The sequence below is a fragment of the Bos javanicus genome, chromosome 5, assembly GCF_032452875.1.
Source record: "Bos javanicus breed banteng chromosome 5, ARS-OSU_banteng_1.0, whole genome shotgun sequence".
In the NCBI taxonomy this organism is placed as follows: Eukaryota; Metazoa; Chordata; class Mammalia; order Artiodactyla; family Bovidae; genus Bos; species Bos javanicus.
The window spans coordinates 83,525,668-83,544,962 of record NC_083872.1 but is presented as its reverse complement, the minus strand read 5'-3'; the positions used below and the strand labels follow the sequence as shown (position 1 = coordinate 83,544,962).

At 38.1% G+C, this 19,295-nt stretch overlaps 1 protein-coding gene and 1 non-coding gene across 3 annotated transcripts in view; both read right to left on the bottom strand.

Moving 5' to 3' along the window:
• ITPR2 (inositol 1,4,5-trisphosphate receptor type 2) overlaps window positions 1-19,295 on the bottom strand; it is a 588,791-nt gene that overhangs the window by 550,886 nt on the left and 18,610 nt on the right. The window lies entirely within an intron of this gene.
• Window positions 12,385-12,456, bottom strand: TRNAS-GGA (transfer RNA serine (anticodon GGA)). Its single transcript has one exon. It is a non-coding gene; the product is annotated as a tRNA-Ser (tRNA).

Below are 19,295 nucleotides of genomic sequence, written 5' to 3'. Positions count from 1 at the left end.
TAACACCATACATTTAGGGAGTAGACTTAATAAGACCAGCCAAAAGTTTACTTATGGTTGGTATAAAAGATGTCTCCCTAGAGACAGCAACATTTGACATTTTGGTTAAGATTTTCTCAGTTTCCTCAACATGCTATGACTCTCTTGCCCCCGTGGAGAGGCAAGAGAAAAACAATGTCACCAGCAGTCATTATGCCCCATGAAAAAAACCAGCTACAGTCTTTAGGTAACTCATGCTCTCCTTAGTCTTCTATATCTGTCTTTCTCATTCTTTCTCTTTTATAATGTCAAGCTTTAAACAGATTTTTTTATTTTGTTGAATTATAGTTGATTCACAATGTTGTGCTAGTTTCTTCTGTATAGCAAGGTGACCCTTTTATGTGTATAGCTGAAACTCCAGTACTTTGGCCACCTCATGTGAAGAGCTGACTCATTGGAAAAGACCCTGATGCTGGGAGGGATTGGGGGCAGGAGGAGAAGGGGACGACAGAGGATGAGATGGCTGGATGGCATCACTGACTCGATGGACGTGAGTCTGAGTGAACTCCGGGAGTTGGTGATAGACAGGGAGGCCTGGTGTGCTGCGATTCATGGGGTTGCAAAGAGTAGGACACGACTGAGCGACTGAACTGAACTGAACTGAACTGATATATATATATATATATATATATATATATATATATACACCAAAATATTCTTTTATCATATTCTTTTCCATTACGGTTTGTCACAAGATACTGAATATAGTTCCCTGTGCTATGAAGTAAAGTGAAAGTCGCTCAGTCATGTCCAACTCTTTGCCACCCCACAGACTATACAGTCCATGGGATTCCCAGGCCAGAATACTGGAGTGGGTAACTGTTCCCTTCTCCAGGGGATCTTCCCAACCCAGGGATCAAATCCAAGGACCAAACCCAGGCCTCCCACATTGTAAGTGGATTCTTTACCAGCTGAGCCACAAAGGAAGCCCAAGAATTCTGGAGTGGGTAGCCTATCCCTTCTCCAGTGGATCTTCCCGACTCAGGAATCGAAATGGGGTCTCCAGCACCGCAGGCAGATTCTTTACCAACTGAGCTATCACGGAAGCCCCTTCCCTGTGCTATATAGTAGGATAACTATTTTATATAAGATGGATAAACAACAAGCTTTAAAAAGATATTAAGTAACGTTTATTCAAAATACTTTTTAAATTGCCTTTTAGAGCAACTGTTTTTAGGGCCCAGTCATCTTGCCAAACTGATGATTTCAAACCAAACTTCTAATCAAGAAGAAAAAGATAAACATCCACGATTACCCCATCTTCTTGGACATCCTCTAAGAAACAATAACATACTCAATTTCTCCCACAAACCAATACAACTTTCAGCTTTTTATTAAAGTTTTTCACTTCGTACATTAAGTCACAATACCATTCACAACAACAAATTACATGGAAAAAATACATCCATCAAGAGACAAAATTCTGCAACTGTGTGTTGGTTCTGGAATAGACACTAAGGGCTTCGTCACTGGAGGGTCTCATCCATGCAGATGCTGACAACTGCTGCCAGGAGAAGAAATGGCTTCCTAGGTGGTGCAGTGGTAAAGAATATGCCTGCCAATGCAGGAGACCCAGAAGATGGAGGTTCAGTCTCTGGGTTGGGAAGATCCCCTGGAGGAGGAAATGGCAACCCACTCCAGTATCCTTGTGGAAAATTCACAGACAGAGGAGTCTGGCGGACTACAGTCCATGGAGTCACAAACAGTTGGACATGACTGAGCACACACATACATACATACACACACACACACACACATATAAAGAATAAAAATTCTTCACCATGGCATTTGGCCCTTGCTTTTGTCCTGTCCAAAGAAAATCTATGAAAAAGGCACATAATTCTCTGTGGACAAGATTTACTATTACCAGTAGAATCACCACATGCCTTTTCTGGTTTCCTCTCTCAAAGTAATTCTATGCATAGTCCCCATAGTAAAGGATTGCCCAAAATCCTTATAGCTTTTCCCCTGTAGAGTCCTATTTTTCAGTGTTAAATTAGCGAAATGACATTTTCAGCTACCTGCTGAATTCAACAGTCTAAACTACTGAATTCTCTCTGAATGTAAAAAAGTTATACAGTAGGAACTCGCTGCTTCCCCACTGTCCACCCTTTCTAATTCTTCCCTATCCTCAGCGCAGCGCCACAGGGATGTTCAGTCCTCCCTTCTGTTCACAAACTAATCAAAAGCCTCTTCCCAGACTGTCGAAAATCTAAATTCCAAGAACTTGGCAGTACAGGGGCTGTTACTGGGCCAGACTCATAAGTATTCCATCCATGGCTAAAGAATTGTTAAGTAGCTAAAGTTTTCTCTAAAAAGCCTGGAATTTAAAAACAGGAAAAGAAAGGATGTGATAGGAAATGCTTTATTTTCCTTCATTTAATGTTACATTTCCTTTAATTTATGAATATCTTGATTAAACACGTAACTTGATTTGTAACTATGTTTACTATTTCGTCCTTTAAGCTTCCCTAAGCACTGCAATTTTAAGAAACAGCTTCACTAGATTTCTTTCTAACAATCAACATATCTTAAACTTATGTCTCATCTCTTCTTTGATGTTTCAAGGTTTAAAAAAAAGTAATCTGGTAGGTTACCTTAATGACACACCAAATGTCATGACTAATCTGTTGAATTGTAATCAGATGATATTTGGAGTATAGTTTTAAAACCACTGCCTAAAACAAGGTATTTAATGATGTACACAACTAATATAAATTATTTCTATTTTCCAAATATGTTTATTGATCAATAAACACAAAGTGTAATCAAGAAAATACTGAGTTATGTAACCAATTCAACAATTATTTGCATCCCTGCTAAAGGGGAAACATTTTCCTGGTTTTAAAATTATAGAAAATCTGGAAAAGTAAGTCACTGATATTAAATGTGTAATATGATTCAATTGTTGAAAACAAATAGGTTTCAGTGACTTCTCTATGAGTTAATCAGTTTTTAAACCCTAGGAATAAATTTAAGCAAGGCAGTGAAAGAGTTGTATAGTGAACATTATAACACATTAATGAAAGAAACTGAAGACATGAATAAATGGTAAGATATTCTATATTCATTGATAGAAAAAAAATAATATTGTTAAAATGTTCATACTACTCAAAGCAACATACAGATTCAATGCAATCCTTATCAAAATTCCAATGGTATTTTTCACAGAATTAGAACAAACATTCCTAAAATTTATATGGAATCACACACACACAAAAAAAACCTGAATATCAAAAACAACTTTAAGAAAGAACAAGGCTGGAGGCATTATGCCCCTTCATTTCAAATGCTATTACAAAAAATCTCCCCTGGTGGCTCAGACTGTAAAGCGTCTGCCTACAATGCAGGAGACTTGGGTTTGATCCTTGGGATGGGAAGATCCCCTGGAGAAGGAAATGGCAAACTGTTCCAGAACGCTTGCCTGGAAAACCCCATGGACAGAGGAGCCTGGTAGGCTACAGTCCATGAGGTCACAAAGAGTCGGACACGACTGAGCAACTTCACTTTCACAAAGCTATAGTAACTAAAACAGTATGGTATGGCAGGGGCGGGTAGAGACAGACACATAGATAAACAGAACAGAATAGAGAACCCAAAAATAAACCCACACATATATGTTCAATTAACTCTGGCAAAGGAGCCAAGAATATACAATGAAGAAAGGACAGTATCTGCAGTAAATGGTGTTGGGAAAATTGGACAGCCACATGCAAACAAATAAAACTGGACCACTATCTTACACAATATACAGACATTAACTCAAGATGGATTAAAGACCTGACTGTAACACCTGAAACCTTAAAACTCCTAGAAGAAAACAAAGACAGTAAGCTGCTATTTGAGATCACTCTTGATGATGATTTTTTTAATCTGACACCTAAAGCAAAAGCAACAAAAGCAAAAATAAACAGTGGAACTATGTCAAACTAAAAAGCTTCTGCATAGCAAAGGAAGGTATCCAAAATGAAAGGCAATCCACTGAGCAGGAAAAAATATTTGCATATCAGATATTTAGGAGTTAATATCCAAAATATATAAAGAACTTATACAACTCAACAGCAAAAGAAAAATCCAATTTTTAAGTGGGTAACAGACCTGAATAGACGGTTTTTCCAAATAAGACATTCAGATGGACAACAGGTATATGCAAAGGTGCTCAACATCACTAATTATCTGGGAAATACAGATTAAAACCAAAATAAGATACCACCTCTCACCTGTTAGAATGGCTATTAACAAAAGACAAACAATTAACAAGTGCTAGCAAGGATGTAGAGAAAAGAGAATCCTTGTGCACTGTTGGTTGGAATGTAAATCGGTGCATGTGTGCGTGCATGCCTATGCACGCTCAGTTGTGTCTGACTATTTGTGAGCCCATGGATTGTAGCACAGCAGGCTCCTCTGTCCATGAATTTTCCAGGCAAGAATACTAGAATGGGTTGCCATTTCCTACTCCAGGGGATCTTTCCAACCCAGGGATTGACTTGCACCTCTTGTGTCTCCTATACTGGCAGGGAGACTCTTAACCATTGGTGCCACTATGGAAAACAATACAGAGGTTCCTCAAAAATTAAAAAATATAACTACCATATATGATCCAGAAATTCCACTTCTGGGTATGTATCTGAAGAAAATGAAAACACTACCTTGAAAAGCTATAAACATCCCATTTCACTGCAGCATACTTACAATAACCAAGATATGGAATCAGCTTAAGTGTCCACTGATGGATAAACCTTAGGAAGCATCATTAGGAACAAAACAAGTGGAGGTGATGGAATTCTAGTTGAGCTATTTCAAATTCTAAAAGATGCTGCTGCTAAAGGTGTTGCACTCAATATGCCAGCAAATTTGGAAAACTCAGCAGTGGTCATGGGACTGGAAAAGGTCAGTTTTCATTCCAATCCTAAAGAAAGGCAATGCCAAAGAATGTTCAAACTACTGCACAATTGCTCATCTCACACACTAGCAAAGTAATGATCAAAATTCTCCAAGCCAGGCTTCAACAGTACGTGAACCATCAACTTCCAAATGCTCAAGCTGGATTTAGAAAAGGCAGAGGAATGAGAGATCAAATTGCCAATACCCACTGGATCACAGAAAAAGCAAGAGAGTTCCAGAAAAACATCTACTTATACTTCATTGACTACGCTAAAGCTTTTGACTGTGTGGATCACAACAAACTGTGGAAAATTCTTCAAGAGATGGGAATACCAGACCACCTTACCTGCCTCCTGAGAAATCTGTATGCAGGTCAAAAAGCAACAGTTAGAACCGGACGTGGAACAATGGACTGCTTCCAAATTGGGAAAGGGGTACATCAAGAGTGTATATTGTCACCACGCTTACTTAACTTATATGCAGAATACATCATGGAAAATGCCAGGCTAGATGAAGCACAGGCTCGAATCAAGATTGTCAGGAGAAATATCAATAACCTCAGATATGCAGATGACACCATTCTTACAGCAGAAAGTGAAGAGGAACTAAAGGGCCTCTTGATGAAAGTAAAAGAGAAGAGTGAAAAAGCTGGCTTAAAATTCAACATTCAAAAAATTAAGCTCATGGTATCCAGTCCCACCACTTCATGGGAAATAGACAGGGAAACAATGGAAACAGTGACAGGCTTTATTTTCTTGGGCTCCAAAATCACTGCAGAAGGTTTCTGTAGCCATGAAATTAAAAGACGCTTGCTGTTTGGAAGAAAAGCTATAACCAACCTAGGCAGTATATTAAAAAGCAGAGACATTACTTTGTCAGCAAACGTCCATCTAGTCAAAGCTATGGTTTTTCCAGTAGTCATGTATGGATGTGAGAGTTAGACCATAAAGAAGGCTGAGTGCCGAAGAATTCATGCTTTCAAACTGTGGTGTTGGAGAAGACTCTTGACAGTCCCTTGGACTGCAAGGAGTTCAAGCCAGTCAATCCTAAAGGAAATCAGTCCTGAATATTCATTGGAAAGACTGATGCTGAAGCTGAAAATCCAATACTTTGGCCACCTGTTGCGAAGAACTGACTCACTGAAAAAGACCCTGATGCTGGAAAAGACTGAACGCAGGAGGAGAAGGGGACAACAGAGGATGAGATTGGCTGGATGGCATCACCAACTCGATGGACATGAGTCTGAGCAAGCTCTAGAGTTGGTGATAGAGAAGCCCAGCATGCTTCACTCCACGGGGTTGCAAAGAGTTGAACACGACTGAGCAACTGAACTAAACTGAACTGATGGATAAACTGAGAAAATATGGTATATACCACATACAACTTTATATTATTTAAACAAAATATTAATGAATGTATACAATAGGATATTATTCAGCCATATAATAGAAAGGAAATCTTTCTACTGTAACAACATGAATGGACCTTGAAGTGAAATATGCTAAGTGAAATAAGTCAGACAAAAAAAGATAAATGCCATACAATGTCTCTTTTTCAAATTTATTTATTTTTAATTGAAGGATAATTGCTTTACAATATTGTGTTGGTTTCTGCCACGTATCAACACGAATCAGTCACAGGTACATACAATGTCTCTTATATGGGGTCTCTTAAAAAAAAAAAATACAAGCTCCCAGATGGAAGATTGGTGGTTACAAGAGATAGTGGGTAGTGGGTAGGAGAAATGTGTTAACTTTTTTTTTCTGTTTAAATAAACTGAATTTTTTTTTTTAATTTAAGCTCATATAGTAACTTTTTAAATATCCAGCATATACCAATATAGTTTTCCAAACACTCACACAAGTATAACATCATTTCATACCCTCAAAGGACCACTGAGGAACAGAATGGAAGTGTTAGTAGTACTCCCAAATTAAAGATGGGGAACTGACTTCAGAGATTAAATGATGTGTCCAAGTTCTCAACCACTTCAGGATAGACGAGAATTCCAAACTAAGCACTTAGACAGCTTTTTACAAGATTCATATTTTTAAAAATTCATAATCAAGTATCTATCTATTCAATGGTTTGACTTCAACCTTGAAATTAAATATGATTTCTAGACAGTCATTTCATAACCAACCAATCTGTTCAATAGTTCAAGATGGACCTCAGTTTTAAATATTTAAGGTAGGACTAAAAAAAAAGTTGAAGACACTGACTCTTAAGAGAAAAATTTACTATGTGTTCTCTAAATGTTACATAAAGATCACATTTCAAATATTACATATTAATTAGGTATTATAATTCATTTCTAGCCCTGACATAAAAATATTTGTCTTACAGAGGGAATTTTTAATGCAAAGTATTTTAGCAACATTTGCTAATTTTGATATCTAAATTAACAATTTTCAGTTTTAAAATTTGTATTTTTAATCCTGCTTATGTTACACCTTGCTTAACACACATCTCCATCATAATAACCAATTCTTGTACACTGTGTACATATAAGGTGCTGCAATTATTCTATCAAGTTGATAAGCTACTTATGTCTAAACAAAAGCTATGAATACTAAAAGCAAATAAATTCATAATCAAATTTACTGTGTGCAAGAGGTTCAAATGCATATATCTTCAGGATGAGATTCATTTATCAAAGCAGGTTTATTCATATACTTATGAAAAATGTACACATTTTGAAATAGCTTGTTTCCTCAACTCCTGTTTCCTTTTTCACTTTGCATCAACATTACAATAAAATGCTGCCTTCCTTTTTTGACCCTCACTATAACCCGCACCCTTGACAGTCTCGGATTCTTTCCTTCAGGAGATGATGCCAACGAAAAGTTTAGACCAGACCAGACTAATCAGGCTTTACCACGCCATGCATAGTACTCAGATAATTTTCCTTTTCATCATGAAGTAGACTCCACCTGAAATTGTGTTACTTTAATACCCAAAACTAGTAAACTGGAAAGACAAAAGTCTTCTATAGCATCAAAAGTAACTAATGGTGGCTAGAGAGAACACAATGGCAGAGGAGTAGGTGGATATGGAGCACATCTCTCTCCACAGGTACATTAGGAATACACCTTCAGACACAGAAGTGCATGCAGAATACCAGCTGAGAGCAGACAGGAGTACCTGCCCAGAGGGAAAGAATACATAGAACCACGCAGACTCAGGAGGAAGAAGGAACTAGGGGGAAAAACAGGAGTGTTAGTAGCAGCAGCAGCAGCAGCAGGACTGGACCTGCCCTCAGTGGGTGGGGGAACTGAAGCAGGGGTCCGATCCCCACATCAGGACAACTGTCTGAGTTAGAGGAGAAACACTTAAGAATGAGAGTGAAAGAGCTGATCTGTGGCAGCCTAAATGGAATGAGAATCAAACAGTCCTTGCCGCAGCCATACATACCCTGGACAGGGACACAGGTCCTCTGGAAAGCGCAGAGGCTGGGAGCTGGAGTTTGGGGACTGTGGAGCAATAGCAGGGGGAGGGCTGCTGTTGACTGCAGAGAGACAGATGGAGGGGAGGTAAAGGAGGAAATTGTGGTGGGAAATGCCTGTGGAGGAAAGCTGGGCAGCCATGGAAGCAAGGTGATACTGCTGAGTCACGCGTAAGGGGTGGAGCCATCACCGTAGCCTCTCTCTCCCCACATGCCAGCATCAGCAGCTGAACAATAGAAAGGCTGACCCATCAAACGCCTAACACACTGAACTACAGAGCAGGACCCCACCCAGGGTGCTCCTTTAAGTGACTGATGCCCCGAACTACAGAGTAGGACCCCACCCAGGGTGCCCCTTTAGGTGCCTGACGCACTGACCTACAGAGTAGGAACCAAGCCAGGGGGACCCCTCTATGTGCCTGAACCGGTGGAGCTACAGAGAAAGACTGGTCAAAGAAACCTTATGATTGTCAGCTGCAAGAGGCTCGAAAAAAGACTCTGATAGGGCCATAACTCCTGCAGTGGAGGCAGTCCATGTCCCTGCACACTTGGCACCTCCAAAGTCCTCACAAGCCAAGCAGCTGCGCCACCTTCACACTCAACTCTCACTGGGGCAGAGCTGCCACAGGCAAAAAAGCTCTTGGCGTCTATGCATGCAGGGTCGCTTCAGTAATGTCCGACTCTTTGTGACCCTGTAGACTGTGGCCTCCTCCTCTGTCAAGGAAGGGGGTTCTCCAGGCAAGAATACTGGAGCGTATTGGCCAATACTGGTTGCCATGCCTGTCTAGAGCACTATAGCTCCTGTTGTCCTATCCACCAACCCCCCTGAGTACCTGGTGCTGCCAGAACCCCGGCAACCCAAGCAGCTGCACCACCCCGACACCAGGCCCTCACAGGGACAAACCCAAGTCTTCCAGGGCAGCCTCAAGAGCAAACCCTGGTGGATGACCCACATGCAGAGATGGAAATAAAACCACAATTGAAACCCAGGGACAGTGTGGTTAAGGAAGAAGACCCAAAACCCTCCCAACAGCTGTACAAGCTGCAGATTAAATCTACACGATCAACTAGGCAGACTCTGTGTCTATGAAATATGTAAAAGGTCACTGAGATCTCCCACAAAAGAACACTGTGGACATTGGAGGCAAGAACACACAGGAATAGGACCAGGTTAGAATCTGAGCTGCCCTCACAAGCAGGTCCAGAGATCAGCACAGTGCTGGAGATTATCTTAGGGAGGTGAGGCAGACTGTGACTCCCAGTGAGGAAAAGGACTCTGACAGCAGTGACTCAAGAAAAACATTTATTATTCTTATGTTTTGACTTGTTCTGTAGATTCTTTTGGATTTTTTTTTCTTTTTTTCCCCTTTTTCTTCCCTCTCTGTTGTAGTTGTCAATTTTATTGGCACTATGAAATCTTATTAAGCTTTTGAGCTTTTTTTTTTTTTTCCTCAGTCACATTTTTCACTATTGTTAAAAACCTCTGCTTCTACATTGGGCTTTTGCAGTTCTATGGGGTTTTCTTTTTTCTTTTTCTTTTGTTTTTTCTTTTTTTTTTAATTTTAATTTAAAATTTTTTAAACCAGTTATTAATTTTTCTACATTTATGCCTTTGTTTGCTTTTCCTACTGTTCTCTTTCCCTTGCGGTTAATCTTTAATATATATAAATCTTCTTTATCTACCTCTATTTCACTTTGCATATCTAGTCTCACTTTCTTTTCCTTCTTTCCTTTCCTCTCAACGTATATGTTAGTTTTCTTTTCATTGCTTTATTTCCCAATTGGAACCTTGCTTTAGCTGTGCTTTCCAGTTTGAGCTTTGGTTAGCTTTGATCTGGTAGATATAATTTCTGGTTTCCTTTGTTTCCCAGGTCAATCTATTGTACTTTATTTTTGTTGGACTATTTTGATTTTGCTTATGGGTATATATGTATATGTGTATATGCGGTCACATTTTTTATCATTGTTATAAACCTCTGCCTCTACGTTGAGCTTTTGCAGTTCTATGAAGTTTCCCTTTTTCTTTTTCCTTTCTCTTTCTTCTTCTGTTTTTTTTCCCTTTTTTATAATTTTAATTTTTAATTGCTTTTAAATACTATATTTTTCTATATTTATTCCTTTGGTCACCTTTCGTATTGTTATTTTCCCCTTGCAATTAATCTATATTGTATATAAATCTTCTGCATCTGCCTCTATTTAACTCTGCATATCTATTCTTTCTTTTCTTTCCTCTCAATATATTTTTTACTTTTATTTTCATTGCTTTATTCCCCACTTCGCACCTTGCTTTAGTTTTGTTTATCAGTTTATGCTTTAGTTAGTTTTGTTCTTATAATTTTTTATTTCCTTTCTTCACCAGGTCAATCTACTATATTTTTGTTGGAATGTTCTCACTTTCCTCGTGGGTGTATATGTATATTTGTATATTCCATTATTTTAATTATTATTTGCCTGACTTTGTAACTGCCATTTGTCTGGGGTTCATCTTTGGTTTCTCATTTTTGGATATTTGCTTTAGTCTCACTTAATGCCATAAGAATCCACTTGTGGAATCTTTGTTCTTGACCACAGATCAAGCCCTGAGCCTTTGGAGTAGCAGCACTGACTCCAAGACCCTAGACTACCAGAGAACTAACCCTAGGGAATATCAAATAGTGAGAACTCACACAGAGGAAACCACTTGAATACAAGACCCGGCATCACCCAACCAACAGTAGCACCCTGTGCTAAACAACAAACAAAACAAAAATACAAACCCAATCATCAGCAGACAGGATTACCACCTGACTCAGCCTTGCCCATCAGAGGAAAAACAAACAACAAACAAAACTGAGCACAAATCTCACCCTTTTTGAAGCCACAAACCACTGCACCAACCTTAAGAGGGCAGAAACCAAAAGGAAGAAAGAATTCAACATTAAAGCCTGGGAAAAGGAGTCCTCAAACACAATAAGTTAAAAAAAAAATAATGAAAAGGCAGAAAAATACTACACAAATGAAGGAACAAACGAGAAACACAGAAGTCCAAATAAATGAAGAGGAAATAGGCAAACTACCTGAAGAAGAATTCAGAATAATGATAGTAAAGATGATCAAAAACCTTGAAAACAAAATGGAGAAAATGCAAGAATCAATTAACGAAGACCTAGAAGAATTAAAGAATAAACATACAGAGACAAACAACACAATTACTGAAATTAAAAATACTCTAGAAGGAATCAATAGCAGAATATCTAAAGCATAAGAGTGAATTAGTGAGCTAGAAGATAAAATGGTGGAAATAACTTCTGAAGAGCAGAATAAAGTAAAAAGAATGAAAAGAACTGAGGACAGTTTCAGCGACCTCTTGGGACAATATCAAACACACCAACATTCAAATTATAGGGGTCCCAGAAGAAGAGCAAAAGAAAGGGTATGAGAACATTTTTGACGAGATTATAGTTGAAAATTTCCCCAACAGGGAAAAGGAAATAGTCAAGTCCAAGAGGCACAAAGAGTCCCATACAGGATAGACCCAAGGAGAAACACGCCAAGACACATACTAATCAAACTAACAAAGACTAAACACAAAGTAAGAATATGTAAAGCAGCAAGGGAGAGGCAACAAGTAACCTGCAAGGGAAACTCCATACGCTTAACAGCTGATCTTTCAGCAGAAACTCTGCAGGCCAGAAGGGAATGGCAGGATATATTTAAAGTACTGAAAGGGAAAAATCTACAACTAAGATTACGGTACCCAGCAAGGATCTCATTCAAAATCGATGAAGAAATAAAAAGCTTTTCAGACAAACAAAAGTTAAGAGAATTCAGTACCACCAAACCAGCTTTACCACAAATGTTAAATGGATCTATATAGTCAAGAAATACAAGAGAAGAAAGTGAAAGTGAAGTGAAGTCACTCAGTCGTGTCCGACTCTTTGCGACCCCATGGACTGTACCCTACCAGGCTCCTCCCTCCATGGGATTCTCCAGGCAAGAGTACTGGAGTGGGTTGCCATTTCCTTCTCCAGGGGATCTTCCCAACCCAGGGATCGAACCTGGGTCTCCCACATTCCAGGCAGACGCTTTAACCTCTGAGCCACTAGGGAAGCTGGTGAAAAGAAGCTGGAAGAGAAAGAAAAAAGATCTCCAAAATCAACTACAACAATTAAGAAAATGGCAATAGGAACATATATATCAATAATTACTTTAAATGTAAATGGATTAAATGCTCCAACCAAAAGACACAGACTGGCTGAATGGATACAAAAACAAGACCCATATATATGCTGTCTAGAAGAAACCCACTTCAGACCTAAAGATACACATAAACTGAAAATGAGAGAATGGAAAAATATATTCCATGTAAATGGGAAGCAAAAGAAAGCTGGAATACCAATCCTCATATCAGACAAAATAGACCTGAAAATAAGAAGATTACAAGAGATAAGGCAGGATACTACATAATGATCCAGGGATCAATCCAAGAGGAAGACATAACAATTGTAAATATCTATGCACCCAACATAGGAGCACCTCAATATATAAGATAAACACCAACAGACATAAAAGGAGAAATAGATAATAACACAATAATAGTAGGAGACTAACACCCCACTCACATCAATGGACAGATCATCAAATAGAAAATTTAAAAGGAAACACAAGTCTCAAATAATACATTAGATGAGATGGATCTCATTGATATCTTCAGGACATTCCATCCAAATGCAGAAGAATACACCTTCTTCTCAAGTGCACATGGAACATTCTCCAGGATAGACCACATCTTGGGTCACAAATCAAACCTCAGTAAATTTAACAAAATTGAAATCGTATCAAGCATCTTCTCTGACCACACTATGAGACCAGATATCAATTACAAGAAAAAAACTGTAAGAAACACAAACACACGGAGATTAAGCAACATATTTCTAAATAACCAATAGGTTACGGAAGAAATCAAAAGGGAAATCAAAAAAATTCTAGAAACAAATGACAATGAAAACACGATAACTCAAAACCTATAGGATGCAGAGAAAGCAGTTCTAAGAGGGAAGTTTATAGCAATACAACCCTACCTCAAGATATAAGAAAAATATCAAATAGACAGCCTTACTTAACACCTCAAACAACTGGGAAAGAAAAAAAGAACAACAACAACAAAAAATTAGTAGAAGGAAAGAAATTATAAAGATCTGAGCAAAAATAAATGAAAAAGAAATGAAAGAAACAATAGTAAAGATTAATAAAACTAAAAGCTGGTTCTTTGGGAAGACAGACAAAATTAACAAGCCTTTAGCCAGACTCATCAAGAAAAAAAGAGAGAAGAATCAACAAAATTATAAATGAAAAAGGAGAGGTTAACAGACAATGCAGAAATAAAAGGATTACAAGAGACAATATGGCAATAAAATGGATAACCTGGAAGAAATGGACAGATTCTTAGAAAAGTTCAATCTTCCAAGACTGAACCAGGAAGAAATAGAAATTATGAACAAGCCAATCACAAGCACTGAAATTGAAGCTGTGATAAAAAAAAAAATCTCCCCAAAACAAACGCCCAAGACCAGATGGCTTAACAGGAGAATTCTATCAAACATTTAGAGAAGAGCTAATGCCTATCCTTATAAAATTCTCTCTAAAAATTGCAGAGTAAGGAACACTTCCAAACTCAATCTACAAGGCCACCACCACCCTGATAACAAAACCAGACAAAGACAATGCAAAAAAAAAACTACAGGCCAATATCACTGATAAACATAGATGCAAAAATCCTCAACAAAATTTTAGCAAACAGAATTCAACAACACATCAAAAAGGTCATACAGCATGATCAGGTTGGGTTTATTCCAGGAAGGCAAGGATTCTTCAATATACACAAACCAACCAATGTGATATACTATATTAACAAATTGAAAGATAAAAACCATATGATCATCTCAATAGATGCAGAAAAAGCCTTTGACAAAATTCAGCACCCATTTATGATTAAAACTCTTCAAAAAATGGGCATAGAAGGAACCTACCTCAACATAGTAAAGCCCATATATGATGAGCCTACAGCAAACATTATTCTCAATGGTGAAAAACTGAAAGCATTCCCCCTAAGATCAGGAACAAGACAAAAGTGTCCATTTTCACCACTCTTATTCAACATAGTTCTGGAAGTCCTAGCTACAGCAATCAGAGAAGAAAAAGAAATAAGAGGAATCCAGATTAGAAAAGAAGAAGTAAAGCTCTCACTGTTTGCAGATGACATGATACTGTACATAGAAAACCCTGAAGATGCTAAGTAGTGAATTTAGCAAAGTTGCAGGATACAAAATCAATACACAGAAATCATTTGCATTTCTATATACTAACAATGAAAAATCAGAAAAAGAAATTAAGGAATCAATCCCATTCACCATTGCAACAAAAAGAATTAAATATATAGGAATAAACTTACCTAAGGAGACAAAAGAACTATACACATTAAATTATAAGACACTGATGAAAGAAATCAAGGACGACATAAACAGATGGAGAGATATCCCATGTTCCTGGGTAGGAAGAATCAATATTGTGAAAATGACTATACTACCAAATGCAATCTACAGATTCAATGCAATCCCTATCAAATTAGCAATGGCATTTTTCACAGAACTAGAACAAAAAATTTCACAATTCATATGGAAACACAAAAGACCCCGAATAGCCAAAGTAGTCTTGAGAAAGAAGAATGGAGCTGGAGGAATCAACCTGCCTGATTTCAGATTATACAACAAAGCTATAGTCATTAAGTCAGCATGGTACTGGCACAAAAACAGGAATATAGACCAATGGAACAAGATAGAAAGCCCAGAAATAAATCCATGCACCTATGGGTACCTTATTTTTTACAAAGAAGGCAAGAATATACAATGGGGCAAAGACAGCCTCTTCAATAAATGGTGCTGGGAAAACTGGACAGCTACATGTTAAAAGAACAAAATTAGAACACTTCCTAATACCATACAGAAAGATAAACTCAAAATGGATTAAAGACCTAAATGTAAAACCAGACACTATAAAACTCTTAGAAGAAGACATAGGCAGAACACTCGATGACATAAATCAAAGCAAGATCCTCTATGACCCACCTCCTAGAGTAACAGAAATAAAAACAAAAGTAAACAAGTGGAACCTGATTAAACTCAAAAGCTTTTGCACAGCAAAGGAAACAATAAGCAAGGTGAAAAGACAACCCTCAGAATAATAATAGTAAATGAAACAACTGATGAAGGATTGATTTCCAAAATATATAAAGCAGCTCATACAACTCAATGCCAGAAAAACAAACAACCCAATCAAAAAGTGGTAAAAAGACTTAAACAGGCATTTCTCAGAAGAAGACATATAGACAGCTAACAAACATGAAAAGATCCTCAACATCGCTCATATTTAAAGAAATGCAAATCAAAACTACAATGAGATATCACCTCACACTGGTCAGAATGGCCCTCATCAAAAAGTCTACAAACAATAAATGCTGGAGAAGGTATGGAGAAAAGGGAATGCTCTTGCACTGTTGGCGGGAATGTAAATTGATACAGCCACTATGGAAGACGGTATGGAGATTCCTTAAAAAACTAGGAATAAAACCACCATATGACCCAGCAATCCCACTCCGAGGCATATACCCTGAAGAAACCAGGGTTGAAAAAGACATATGTATTCACTGCAGCACTATTTACAGTAGCTAGAACATGGAAGCAACCTGGATGTCCATCAACAGATGAATGGATAAAGTTGTGGTACATATACATGAAGGAATATTACTCAGCCATAAAAAGGAACACCTTTGAGTCAGTTCTGATGAGGTGGACAAACCTAGAACCTATTATACAGAGTAAAGTGAGTCAGAAAAAGAATGATAAATATCGTATATTAATGCATATATATATGGAATCTTGAAAATGGTATTGAAGAATTTATTTTCAGGGCAGCAATGAAGAAACAGACATGAAGAATAGATTTATGGACATGGGGAGACGGGAGGAGAGAGTGAGATGTATGGAAAGAGTAACATGGAAACTTACATTACCATATGTAAACTATATAGCCAATGGGAATTTGCTGTATGGCTCTGGAAACTCAAACAGGGGCTCTGTATCAATCTAGAGGGGTGGGATGGGGCAGGAGATGGGAGGGAGGTTCAAAGGGGAGGGGATATATGTATACCTATGGCTGATTCATGCTGAGGTTTGACAGAAAACAACAAAATTCTGTAAAGCAATTATCTTTCAATAAAAAAGTAAATTAAAAAAAAAAAAAAACTAATGGCTTCACATTTTAAAACCTGATGGTAAGGACACAGAAAACATGGCTTTGTTATGCCCACAGGGCAATCCCATCTGGCTGCAGTAGACACGTGTTGTCTTTGCCTTTCCAGCATCCACTGTCTTCCTTCTGGCCACTGAGCCCTGAAAGGAGAATGGAGAAGGGCTCTTCTTCCACAAAATGCATGATGGCATATCCTCTGTCATCAGAGCCTCTCATCCCCTGGCCACAGTGTTCAGCTGAAGATGGGACTGTTATCCCAGTCATTGCAACAGTGAAGACTGCAGCAGTTCTGGAGTTTAAGGAACTGAGACGCTCTCTTTTCAGCTCTGGATGTAAGATGGTAGGATACGGTAACGATGAAGCTGCCAGCAGACACACTGCCACTAGAGGCAGAAGGCCTGTCTGAGGATGGACTAATACTGATGACAAAACAGAACCAAGGATAAAGCCAGAGAGCCTATAACAAAGTTATGCATAGACTTTTTAGCTACCCTGATCATAAACAATACATTGTTGCTGGTTGCCAGAGGGGGGGGGGGGGGGTGCGTGGATAGTTAGGGAGTTTGGGATGGACAGGTACACACTGCTATATTTTAAATGGGCAACCAACAAGGACCTGTTTTATAGCACAGAGAACTCTGCTCCACGTTATGTGCCAGCCTGCACGGGAGGGGTTTAGGGGAGAATCAATACATGTACACGTATGGCCAAGTCCCTCTGCTGTCTACCTAAAACTACCACAACAATGGCCAAATGTATGTTGTTAATGGCTATACTCCAATATAAAATAAAAGGTTTTTTAAAAGTTCTCTTCTTTGCTAACAATTGTTCCAACTGAGTTTTCTGTTTCTTGCAACTAAAAAACATCCTGGCTAATAAACAGTCTTCAGATTGACTAATTCACTGTCAGAACAAGGAATGGAGCATTTTTATGCATTAGCAGTTAGTCCAGTAAGACTAGAGATAACTGGCATAAACTGCACCATCAGGAATTGCTCTTAACTAAAAGGAAATACCTTCTCACAGAGAAATTTTCTAACAAGAGTTTGCAAAGCAGGTTTAAGTGTTTTAATGCTTTAATTTTTAAGAGTGCTTCAATAGTCAGTGTATATACACAGTAAGATTCTGGCAAATAGCAAAATCTCCTTCCATGTCTTAATCAAAAGAAGGCTACAGCCTGGATCATTTTTGTTCATAGGTACATCTAAGTGGCAGGAGTAAGATACCCTCTCTATGCCTTTCAGATCCCTATGATTTTGTCTAAAAATCATTATTATTCTAAAGAGAAGTAACCATTATAATTTGATTAGTCACTGTTTAAAATCTGACATGATTGTCCTAGGCAAATTTGTTTATTTCTAAACTGATTAATTATCCAAATTAGATAAATGTTTTTGCTAATCCCTCTAACAGTCACAGAAGCTCAGAAGGAATTCTTGGCAATAGGAAATTTCAGAGAAGGGATGGTGACACCAGCTGCTCAGTGGAAACTTATGAAAAACCTCCATTCTAATGGCTTCAAAGCAAACATTTGTTTTGTCTCAATAAATAAAACTGTTTCCTTTCACCACGGTGTTCCAGTAGGGAAGAAATGTTAGCCACTGAAGTAGCGTGATGGCTTTAAAATTTAACAAGACTTGAAAATTCTAGTCAAGGAAGATATGGAAAATGTATGCCAAGCAATTCGAAGGTTGTGACTAATGTTGATACACTTTAGGTGTTTGCATTACATCAAAAAGATAGCATGCATCAAACCACTAATACAAGATAAACAGAAGTGCCTGCAGTTTAGTAGTACACATTATCAAAGTAAGGAAGGGAGAAAAAAAAGGGCCAAAACCAAAGCAAACAAGAGATAAGGCGGAGTGCCTTTGAACAGCCTACTAAACAAATACCCACTGAAAAACTGGTTTACTGCAAAGTTTTATAAACACAATATGGCAGAACTTTCAAATCAATGCAGGACGAACTTAGCCAAGCTTCCAGAGAGACTCCTGCTGATTTTTTCAGATAGAAAAATAGTAATAATAATGGTTTCCACCTATTTAACACTTAGGTGCCTAATTCTAAGAGGCTGAATCTAAGGGTTTTACATACGTTAATTTCCATTAGTCACCATGGCAATACTATGGGTAACAATCCCTCTTTACAGATAAGAAAGTTGAGGTTTTCGGTATTAAGGAACTTCCAAACATCATACCATGAGAAGGAGTAAAGACATAATTTGAAACCAAGTTTATCTGATCAAAAACTCATCCTCTTAGCCATTATGCTAAAATGTTATTCATTTGTTCAATATATATTTCTTGAAAACCTATTATATGACAGATACTGTGCAAGGCATTGGGGATGTAACTGTAAACAACACAGTTGCTGCCCTTACACAGTTTAAAGCCTAGTGGGAGAAACATTTGTTATTTAGTCACTCAGTCATGTCCAACTCTTACAACACCATGGACTGCAGCCCGCTAGGCTATTGTGTCCATGGGACTTTTTTCCTTCAGCAAGTTTACCCAGTTGTAGTTTTAATTGTACTTCTTTTATAACAATTGGACTATCTGTGTTTCTCCCAAGCTTCCCAGGTGGCTTAGTGATAAAGAATCCACCTGCCAAAGCAGGAGGACACTGGATTGAATGCTGG